Source organism: Podarcis bocagei (assembly GCF_964188305.1).
Source record: "Podarcis bocagei genome assembly, chromosome: 8".
Classification (NCBI taxonomy): Eukaryota; Metazoa; Chordata; class Lepidosauria; order Squamata; family Lacertidae; genus Podarcis; species Podarcis bocagei.
In genome coordinates, this window is record NC_138133.1 from 1,111,426 (window position 1) to 1,122,622 (window position 11,197).

The 11,197-nt window shown below is 44.8% G+C and overlaps 1 protein-coding gene across 1 annotated transcript in view; it reads right to left on the bottom strand.

The window, feature by feature from the left end:
- Positions 1–11,178, bottom strand: part of ELF1 (E74 like ETS transcription factor 1) — a 75,850-nt gene extending 64,672 nt beyond the window's left edge. Inside the window, exons 1-2 of the mRNA XM_081205996.1 lie at positions 11,027–11,178; positions 10,613–10,667 (exon numbers count right to left, since the gene is read on the bottom strand). The gene's annotated coding sequence lies outside the window, so the exon portion shown is untranslated. The remainder of the gene's footprint in view (positions 1–10,612; positions 10,668–11,026) is intronic.
- Positions 11,179–11,197: the final 19 nt, after the last annotated feature.

Below are 11,197 nucleotides of genomic sequence, written 5' to 3' on the forward strand. Positions count from 1 at the left end.
GGGGGGGACAGACACTCTGCATAGCCTAAGAAATTATTCTGATCCAGAAACAGTAATGCTGTTTGCACATGCAGTTCTCCTACAGCAAGAGTCCAAAAGCTGGTTTGGAGGATGTCTACAGCTAGCAACTGGATTCTGCCCAGATTTCCCCATCACATGCATTCTTCCTACTCAAGCAGGCTGCTGTCCATTTATCTACTCAGAGCACAAGCACAAAAGCAGCAAATCTTACAACTATTTATATCTGACTAAAAGAAATCTATCATACAGTGAAGGGTTTAGGAATAAAGTAATCAAATACTTCTACTGCTCAGTTAATAAGCAGTAAATGTTAGATGATAATGCACGTTAAGTGATGGTTTTGCCAAGCAGCAGATAAAAAGGAACTCAATGGGCCATACTGTCAGGGGAAGGGGAGCACTTCTATTCAAATTATTTGAAGCAAAGAGGAGAAAGAGGGAATATAAATTTTAAAAGGAATCATTAGATATTATGATTGTCACAGAGCCACAAACAGGCTGCCACTAGTGATCTTCTGGAATCCACACAATGGCAGAGCCACTTACTCTACCCTGCCCAGCAAGCGGAGATAAAAATAAATAATAATAATAATTTATTATTTATACCCTGCCCATCTGGCTGGGTTTCCCCACTCTGGGCGGCTTCCAACAAAATATTAAAAATACAACAAAATATCAAACAAGAAGGATGTGCTGCAACAACAGTCCTGGGTATCCTTCCAGAGAGGAACATCACTGGGCACAAGGCACATGAAGAGTTTATATTTGACCATCTTCCCACACAGCTGCCGTAACAGGACGGAAGTCTGAGCAGGAGGTCCAAGGTTACTAGCTTCTAGTGCACCAATACTGCTTCTGATGGCTACAATTACTGTCTACTGAGGGCAGAAGCATGGGCCATGAGCAATATGGAAATAAGAAAGCATGGACTTCTGGCAAGCATGGACTTCTGGCAATAAGAAAGCATGGACTTCTTGAAGATGGACTTCTGGCAAGCGATGGGCTGCACCTCACAACGGTTGGGAGAAATGTTTTTGCCAAAAATCTCAGAAACCTCATCAGGAGGGCTTTAAACTGACTAATGTGGGGGAGGGAGACAGTGCTCCTGAAGGTAGGAGTCTATCAATTGATGAAGATGATCATCCAAATGTCATAGACCAAATGGAGCAAACAGCACGCAGACCTAGTGGTGGGAGGAAAAAATCCTTAAATGAGAGACACGGGGGAATGATTAATGGACTTCAATGTCTGTACACTAATGCGCAAAGCATGGGAAATAAACAAGATGAGCTTGAGCTCTTGGTACAGCAAACTAAATATGACATAATAGGCATCACTGAAACCTGGTGGGATAAGTCCCACGATTGGAATGTAATAATGGGGGGATACAATCTATTTCAGAGAAACAGACCAGACAAGAAAGGAGGAGGAGTGGCGTTATATGTCAGGGATGTGTATACCTGTGAAGAGATCCAAGATTTAGAACCTCAAAGCCAAAGTGAGAGCATTTGGGTCAAAATTAAGGGAGAGAAGAATAACAGAGACCTCATTGTGGGAGTTTACTATAGATCCCCAAGCCAAACGGAGGACATAGATGATGCCTTCCTGGAACAGATGGCCAAGCATGCAAAAGGAAGGGAGATAGTAGTAATGGGGGACTTCAATTACCCGGATATTTGTTGGATGTCAAACTCAGCCAAGACCCAAATAATTACCGCCCAGTCAGTCTGACATCAATACCAGGAAAGATTCTGGAGCACATCATTAAGCAAACAGTCTGTGAGCACCTAGAAAGGAATGCTGTGATCACCAATAGTCAGCATGGATTTCTGAAAAATAAGTCATGTCAGACTAACCTGATCTCGTTTTTTGACAGAATTACAAGCCTGGTAGATGAAGGGAACGCAGTGGATGTAGCCTACCTTGATTTCAGCAAGGCATTTGACAAGGTGCCCCATGATATTCTTGTAAAGAAGCTGGTAAAATGCGGTCTTGACTATGCTACCACTCAGTGGATTTGTAACTGGCTGACTGACCGAACCCAAAGGGTGCTCATCAATGGTTCCTCTTCATCCTGGAGAAGAGTGACTAGTGGGGTGCCACAGGGTTCTGTCTTGGGCCCGGTCTTATTCAACATCTTGGATGATGGACTCAAGGGCATCCTGATCAAATTTGCAGATGACACCAAACTGGGAGGGGTGGCTAACACCCCAGAGGACAGGATCACACTTCAAAACGACCTTGACAGATTAGAGAACTGGGCCAAAACAAACAAGATGAATTTTAACAGGGAGAAATGTAAAGTATTGCACTTGGGCAAAAAAATGAGAGGCACAAATACAAGATGGGTGACACCTGGCTTGAGAGCAGTACATGTGAAAAGGATCTAGGAGTCTTGGTTGACCACAAACTTGACATGAGCCAACAGTGTGATGCGGCAGCTAAAAAAGCCAATGCAATTTTGGGCTGCATCAATAGGAGTATAGCATCTAGATCAAGGGAAGTAATAGTGCCACTGTATTCTGCTCTGGTCAGACCTCACCTGGAGTACTGTGTCCAGTTCTGGGCACCACAATTCAAGAAGGACACTGACAAACTGGAACGTGTCCAGAGCAGGGCAACCAAAATGGTCAAAGGCCTGGAAACGATGTCTTATGAGGAACGGCTAAGGGAGCTGGGCATGTTTAGCCTGGAGAAGAGGAGGTTAAGGGGTGATATGATAGCCATGTTCAAATATATAAAAGGATGTCACATAGAGGAGGGAGAAAGGTTGTTTTCTGCTGCTCCCGAGAAGCGGACATGGAGCAATGGATCCAAACTACAAGAAAGAGGATTCCACCTAAACATTAGGAAGAACTTCCTGACAGTAAGAGCTGTTCGACAGTGGAATTTGCTGCCAAGGAGTGTGGTGGAGTCTCCTACTTTGGAGGTCTTTAAGCAGAGGCTTGACAACCATATGTCAGGAGTGCTCTGATGGTGTTTCCTGCTTGGCAGGGGGTTGGACTCGATGGCCCTTGTGGTCTCTTCCAACTCTATGATTCTATGATTCTATGAAAGCAGAACATGTGCATATAGCTTGTCAAAAAGCAAGCATTAAGAGCTTCCCAAACGGGGCTGCCTTCAGGTGTCTACAAAAATTTATCTCTAGCACAGAAGTTATTTTCTGTGTGTTGTCTGTAGGGATTTTGGAGCAAAGTAAACAAAAGCCCCAGATATGAAGTTGTAATGAATGACTGGAAAGATCTCTTGTACATAAGCAGACTCAGGGAGGAGCTATGGCACAACAGAAACAAAAATCTACATACAGTGGTACCTCCGGTTACAAACTTAATCTGTTCTGGATGTCCGTTTGTAACCCGAAACCGCTCATAAAATGAGGTGCGCTTTCACTAATGGCACCTCCCACTGCTGACGTGCTTCTGGCACATGACTTCCGCTCGCATCCTGGGGCAAAGTTTGCAACAAGGGGACCTACTTCCAGGTTAGCGGAGCTCGTAACCCGCAGCGTTTGCAAGGGGGGTGGTACGTAAAACGAGGTTCCACTGTACAGCAAACAGAACTGTGGGGCCTGAATGACCCCAGCCCATCCTGATATATGGCTGCGCAGCCCTATGAAATGAGCAGCAGATGAAAACAAACCCTTTGCCCTGACAAATGCAATCAGAGTTAGTCTACTGTAGGGCAGAAAATAAACTTCAGAGAGCGATACCGTTGAACAGTCTTGCTTTACGGATCAGTGTTGAATATTTCTGTAGAACTGGGGAAGGATCAGGGGTGCTGCTTTTGCCATCTTTACTGTCCCACATGCATTTTTAAAGGGTTTTATCTTAAAGCTCAGATAGTGTCTCCAGTACATTGTTTATACAAAGTCTTCCAGTTTCTTTGTCCTATAGCACAGACAAAACCAGGTTTAAAAGAATATTTCCCTAGTCTTACGTAAGAGAAAGAAGTTGGGGCAGATGAATCTACAAACAAAAGTTGAATATTGACTCAGGCTCAACTTTGGTCACAGTGGCAGACCACACCTGAAGATGTGCTTAGACATGTTTACACTACCTTATCATTTACATGCTCATGATATTCAGAGATGAGACAGGGTGAAGTTCAGAGCTCAAGTTGTCTGAAGCAGCTTTCAGACTTAAGGACAAATGCATGTAACCGAAGCCTTGACAGATTTTTTTCACATGAAAAGCAGAGAATTGACAAGGTTGTGTAGGAACACAACAAGTGCCCCATGCCTCAATATATTATACCCAACTCCATGTGTTAACTGGTCTTAAACCTTGAGAGTGTAAACCACCATATGTTGATTGACAGTATTTTACTAATCTAAGGATTTTTTTTGAGGGCACTACTAATGTAGTTGTCTATCAAAGCTCATGCCACAGTAACTTACTGATCCTTCAAGGGGATACAACAATTTTTAAAAATTTTATATATATTCATGTAACATTCTCCATATACAGTTTTGATTACAGGTCATAATTTTATCTGCTAATATTGTTTTTAAAAATTCAAAATTCCAAGTTTTGAATAGTTTACCTCTCTATCTCTAGCAAAGCAAAATCTTTCCCTCTCAACTTAAAAAAAATGTAAAAAGAACATCCAAACTAACTTTTTATTGAATTTGATCCTCACAACAGAAGCATGTGTTGCATTCAGGTGCTGTCAAAGACTTATAACAGACATACACCTCAAGTTCATTCATTTCAAAAATCTTCAACTTGGAGCCCATTTTCAAATGCAAAATAAGGGATCTATTTTCTTTAAATTGAATTAAGCAATTTTATAAGCATCTAGGCTTCTACTGCATGTTCACTGCCAGCAGCAATGTACTCTGCTACAAGAAAATTTTCACTTCCTGCAGATGGTCTCAGCATCTGGTAGCCTTATTTATTTGATATACCAACTGCACATTAGATGCAACCTAAGTGCATAACTTTTTCATCCTTACTGCCCCTTCAATTGGCTGTTTCTATTGGAAACAAACATCAACAAAGATCAACATCAAAGTTATACCAGATCCTAACTCTGTTCAGCAGTAGGGCTGTTGCTACTGCTCTGTCTAAGACTGGCAGAGGGGAAACAAGCCTTTCAAATAGTATTTTGCACCACGTTGCCATGTCACATGACTGTGCCTAAGTCGCCCCTCCCCAGTCCCATCCCTGGAAACACCCCCTTTTGGGGACTACATCAGGCTCATCTCAGCCAGCTGGGCAAGGATGAGCAAGTGAAGCCCATCTGAGCCAGTGCTGAGGACTTTAATCCAGCTGAGCGGAAGATCTCCTGCATCCTAGGCTGCCTACCCCAGTGGAGCAACAGGACTGCCCCCCAACTCTACTAAGAGTACAGCGGTACCTTGGTTCTTGAATTTAATCCGTCTGGGAATCCATTCGACTCCTGTAACAGTTCAAAAACCAAGGCACGGCCTTCTTAACATATTTAGCAAAACCTCCAGAACCGAAATAAAAAGTAGTGGGGAAAGTGGGCGCCCTTGCCTGGTTCCTTTTTCAATTCTAATTTCTTCTGAGACCACATTAACTATAATTTTTGCTTTTTGTTCAAAATAGATCACATTAATACCATTTAGGAATTCTTGTCCAATCTCCATACTTTCTAAATTCTTTTTTATAAAATTCCAGGAAACATTGACAAAGGCCTTCTCAGCATCAATAAACATTAACATCGCTTTACAATTTTTTTTAGCTTCCAACCTTTCTAACACATCGATTACTGTATTTTTCGCACTATTGGACGCACTTTTTCCCCTCCAAAAATGAAGGGGAAATGTGTGTGCGTCCTATGGTGCGAATGCAGGCTTTTGCTGAAGCCTGGAGAGCGAGAGGGGTCCGTGCGCACCGACCCCTCTCGCTCTCCAGGCTTCAGGAAGCTATCCCAAGTCTTGCAAGCCCGGCGGGATGTCCCGCGGGCTCGCAAGGCTTGCGGGCAGCAGCCTGCACCCAAAAGCTGGGGACAGCGGGGAGGCGCAGAGCCACCACCCCGCTATTCCCCGACCTGATCTGGAGGATGGCGGGGGGAGAAGCAAGCCTGCTTCTCCCCCCCCCCCAGCCCCACAAGCTCGGGGGATAGGGGGATGGCAGCGCTCCGCCATCCCGCTATTCCCCGACCTGATCTGGAGGCTGGGGGTGGGAGAAGCAAGCCTGCTTCTCCCCCCCACCATCCCCACAACCTCCAGATCAGGTCGGGGAATAGCGGGATTTGTCTAGAAGGCTGGCGGGGGGAGAAGCCTGCTCCTCCCCGTCGCCAGCCCCGCAAACTCGGGGGACAGCGGGAGAGGCGCAGCGCGCCTTTGCCGCTGTCCCCCGACTTGTCTAGAAGGCTGGCGGGGGGAGAAGCCTGCTCCTCCCCGTCGCCAGCCCCGCAAACTCGGGGGACAGCGGGAGAGGCGCAGCGCGCCTTTGCCGCTGTCCCCCGACTTGTCTAGAAGGCTGGCGGGGGGAGAAGCCTGCTCCTCCCCGTCGCCAGCCCCGCAAACTCGGGAGACAGCGGCAGGGGCGCAGCGCGCCCTTCCCGCTGTCCCCCGACTTGGTTAGAAGGCTGGCCCAGCCCCGCAAACTCGGGGGACAGCGGGAGAGGCGCAGCGCGCCATCCCGCTGTCTCCCGACATGGTTTGGAGGCTGGCGGAAGGCTTCCTCCTCCCCCAGCCCCGCAAGCTCCCAGAGCGATGCCAAAGCTGCACGCAGCTTTGGCATGGCTCTGGGTCCCGTTCTGGGGGAGGGGGAAGCTCGGGCTTCCCCGCCCCAGCCCCGCGCCTGGCGGGGGGGGGGGATAATTTTTTTTTGCGTTTATTTCCCCCCCCCCCCAAATCTAGGTGCGTCCTATGGACCGGTGCGTCCAATAGTCCGAAAAATACGGTATATTCCTAATATTATCTTTCATGTGTCTTCCAGGCAGGAATCCTGCCTGGTCCTTATGAATATAATCTGTTAGTATCTTCTTCAGCCTATTGGTTAAAATGTTAGTAAAATTTTTGTAATCCACATTAAGTAATGAGAGCGGTCTGTAATTATTTACGTTGGATCTATCTTGATCTGGTTTTGGTATCATAGTTATAAAAGCTTCCTTCCAGTTTTCAGGTGCTTTGTCCCCTCTTAATATTTTATTGCACACCTTAACCAACGGCTGAATAAGCCAATCTTTCAAAGTCTTGTAATATTTTGCAGACAAACCATCTGGTCCTGGGGCTTTACCAAGCTGCATCTGATTTATGGCCTTCTCAACCTCTTTTCTTGTGATCAATCCATTTAGTAGGATCTTTTTATTTTCGGGAATTTTTTGAAGGAGGAAGAGGTCAAAGGTATAACAGTAGGATCCAAACAATATAAGTTAAAAGCCTTTGCCGACGATTTGGTGTTAGCTTTACAAGACCCAGACTCCAGTGCAGTGAAAGCACTGGAGCTGATTCAGGAGTTCGGGCAAGTAGCAGGATTTAACTTAAACAAGAGCAAAACCAAAGTGTTGGGGAAAAACTTAGATAATGAGGAGAGAAAAGTCCTTCCGGAAAAGACTGGCCTTGTCTTTGTGAAAAAAGTGAAATATTTGGGTGTGAATTTATCAGTGAAAATTTTGAATTTATATAAGGATAATTATGAAAAATTATGGAATGAAATTAAGAGAGATCTTGAGGTATGGTCAAATTTAAAACTGTCAATGATGGGCCGAATATCAGTGGTTAAGATGCATGTATTGCCAAAGATTTTGTTCTTATTTCAAGCTATCCCAATTATTGATAATGTAAAATGTTTTAAAGAATGGCAGAAAGCATTGTCTAAATTTATCTGGCAAGGGGAAAAAACCCAGAATTAAACATAAAATATTAACAGACTCAAAAGAAAGAGGGGGATTTTCCTTGCCAGACCTGAAGATATACTTTGAAGCTGCAGCTTTCTGCTGGATTAAGGAATGGATTCAACTAGAAAATGTTGATGTGCTAGATTTGGAGGGATTTGACAATGTATTTGGCTGGCATGCATACTTATGGTATGACAAGATATCAGCCCATAAAGGTTTTAAAACTCATGTAATCAGAAAATCTTTATATAATGTTTGGATAAGATATAAAGATCTCTTAGAAAGGAAAACATCCAGGTGGCTCTCACCAACGGAAACAAAGGCCCAGAAAAAGTTAAATATGGAGAGTAAATGGTTGAAATACGGTGATCTATTGTGGGAAGACAATGAAGGACTTAAATTAAGACCATTTGATCAAATTAAAGATAAATTAGATTGGCTACAATATTATCAGATCAACGAACTGTATAAGCTTGATAAGAAAAATGGTTTTGCAATGGAAAAATCCAAATTGGAAATGGAGTTGTTAGATACCAATGCTACAAATTATACTTTATGTTGGAAATGCAAAGAAAAAGAAGGTACATTTTATCATGTGTGGTGGATGTGTCCCAAGGACTTCTGGGAAAAGATTTATAATGAGTTGAAAAAAATGTTGAAAAATACATTTATTAAGAAACCAGAAGCCTTTCTACTTGGACTAATAGGATTGGAATTGTCCAAAAAGGATGTTAGATTGTTTTTGTATGCCACCACAGCGGCAAGACTATTACTAGCCAAAAATTGGAAATCTCAAAAAATACCAACAATAGAAGAATGGAAGATGAAGATGTTGGACTTTTTGGAGCTGGCTGACCTGACTGGAAGAATCTACAATCAGAAAGGAGACTCAAGAAGATTGGGAGAAATTTAAAGAATATCTAGCTAAATATTGTAATATAAGATAATTGGAAATCACTTAGAAGTTGGCTGAGGATTATAATAATAATGGGTCGTAAAATACTAAGGACTAGAATCAATAAAAGAGAAGCTAGTAATTAAATTAGGTATTGAAAGTAATAATTGTTTCTATGTTTTTCTTTGTAGTATTGTGTATTTTTCTGTTTTTTTATTATGTATTTTTTGTTATAAAACTGGAAAAGCAATAAAACTTTTTGAAAAAAGACAAAACCAAGGCACAGCTTCCGATTGGCTGCAGGAGCTTCCTGCACTCAACTGGAAGCCGCAGACAACAAGTCGGACGTACGGCTTCCGAAAAACATTCGCAAACCGGAACATTCACTTCTAGGTTTGAGGCATTCAGGAGCTGATTTGTTCGGGAGCCAACCAAGGTACCACTTTACTCATAAAAACCTAATCCTCCATTGTTGTATCTTCTTAAAAATATATATTGGCCTCAGCAAATAAAATGTATCACATGCCATGCCTTCTCTAATTTTAGGTGAAATTATAAAATAGTACAGCTTTATCAGTATTTGTGTCTTTCTGCTAGTACTGTATTTGCTGTTCCTCATATTATTGATGGTTCTGAAACTAAAGAGGAATCACAATAACAGCTGAACCTATCAGAAACCACATAAAGCAATACTATAGCAACAAAGTTTAGGTAACTTCCATTCATGGAAAGGAGAACTTGCTAGAGTTCACAACACTGGCAAGTAAATACAGTGGTGCCCCGCAAGACGAATGCCTCGCAAGACAAAAAACTCTCAAGACGAAAGGGTTTTTTGTTTTTTGAGCTGCTTCGCAAGACGATTTACCCTATGGGCTTGCTTCGCAAGACGGAAACGTCTTGCAAGTTTGTTTCCTTTTTCTTAACACCGTTAATACAGTTGCAACTTGACTTCGAGGAGCAACTCATAGAACGCGGTGTGGTAACCTTTTTTGAGGTTTTTAAAGACTTTGGTGATTTTTGAAGCTTTTCCAAAACTTTCCCAACACCATGCTTCGCAAGACGAAAAAAATCGCAAGACGACAAAACTCGCGGAACGAATTAATTTTGTCTTGCGAGGCACCACTGTAAGCAGGTCATTACTAATACAGAGGTATGCAGGAGTAACGAACAATTTTAATTAATGGTACACATTTCTTTACAAACTTTCCATCATCCATTTTAGTACTTCACTAACTCATAAGTGAACTAATCATTATGAATTGTCAGAACATTAATACAAACCACACTTGCTCATAATATCAAAAGTAACTGCAAATTGCATTAGAATATAAATATGTGAGGTATAATACACCTTTATATCCACTGGGTGGCACTCCTTCAACCACCAAATCAATATTTATACCCTAAGGACCAACCTTTTCATGTTAATAGTATTGCCCACAAATCCTCACTTCCTAGCTGAAGGTTACCTGATGGGGCTGCAGTTGTACCATGGTTTAGTATTGCAATAACAAGTCTTTGTGACCACTGGGTTCCTAGGATCGCCACCGTTTCCTCCAGTGTGGCCATGAAAAGAAGATACTAACTGCAGCTTAGTGTTCTGCCCAAACTCAGACAAACGGCAGTTAGTCTTTACTGAGGTTTCCTAAAACTTAAAATTATGCAAAGCACTCGTCAGGCCTCCCAGCACCACTCCTCCAGTCCAGGATTCAAGCGCTGCTACAGCAGTGCTTTAAAGTGGCGGGGGTGACCTGAAACTCTGGCGTGCCGGGTGGGCTTCTGCGGGGCCCACGGAGCCCGAGGTTCCTCTTCCCCCGTGGAAGTGTGGGGGGGGGGGGGGAGACTTCCTTCAGCAGCTACCCCAATGCGCTGCTCCGAGACTTACCTCTCCCGAGTCGCTCGCTCGGCCATCGCTCTCGCCTCCCAGCTCACTTCCAGCGCTGAAGAAGGAAAACAAGCGGCAAGAACGTAAGAGCGGAGGAAAGGGGCAGCCCCTCTCCCCGTCTTGCTGAAAACCAGACATTCCCCCCCCCCGTTTAGATGGTGCCTGTTGCCCCCCGTTGGCCCAAAGCCCCCGCGGGAGAGCGAGCGAGCGAGCCGGGCCCGTCGGGGCGGGGACCCTGCTGAGCATCCCCGGCATCGCCCCGCGGGGGAGAGGAAGGGAAGCCCCTCCGAGCCGCAGCTGCGCGGGGCCTTTTCTCCCGACCCGAAGGGGCGGCCCGGGTGTCTCACCCCCGACGGGGAGCGCGGGAGGGGGCAGGGCAGGAGGGGGAGCTCGGACTCGAGGAAGCCAACTGACCGGCCCGCCACGGCGTCTCCTTCTCGCGGACGGCGCCCCGTCGGGTTTCCGCGCCACGCGAAAGCGCCTCTTTCCCCGCCCGCTCTGAAGTGGCGGAGCCCGCCCGCGCGGGACTCGAACCCGCGGCCGCTCAGAGCCCGCGCGGGGGGGGTCTCGTGGGGGGGGCGTCGC